General features: G+C 46.0%; 1 pseudogene; it reads left to right on the top strand.

Moving 5' to 3' along the window:
- The first annotated feature begins 101 nt into the window (after positions 1-101).
- LOC119592956 overlaps positions 102-265 on the top strand; it is an 18,136-nt pseudogene continuing 17,972 nt past the window's right edge.

The following is a 265-nucleotide window of genomic DNA, read 5'->3' on the forward strand; positions in this document are numbered from 1 at the left end:
AATGAGTAAGAAAATTAACGAGAAGGCAAGAGAAAAGGAAGAAAGTGAATAAAGAGACAGCAAATAGGGTCAGGGGTCAGGAAGATAAACAGACTGCCACCATGACTCCCAAACTTGCAAATCTCTCATCGGAGACAATCAAACAGTGAGCAGTCGGCCTCGATTCTTGTGTCAATACCTACAAAACGCGAACACGAAGCCTTATCACGGCCGGAACGAATCCTGTTGACTAGAGCCTCGCAAGTAGGACCGCGGCCTATGAAAA

This window comes from Penaeus monodon, chromosome 31 (assembly GCF_015228065.2).
Source record: "Penaeus monodon isolate SGIC_2016 chromosome 31, NSTDA_Pmon_1, whole genome shotgun sequence".
Taxonomy (NCBI): Eukaryota; Metazoa; Arthropoda; class Malacostraca; order Decapoda; family Penaeidae; genus Penaeus; species Penaeus monodon.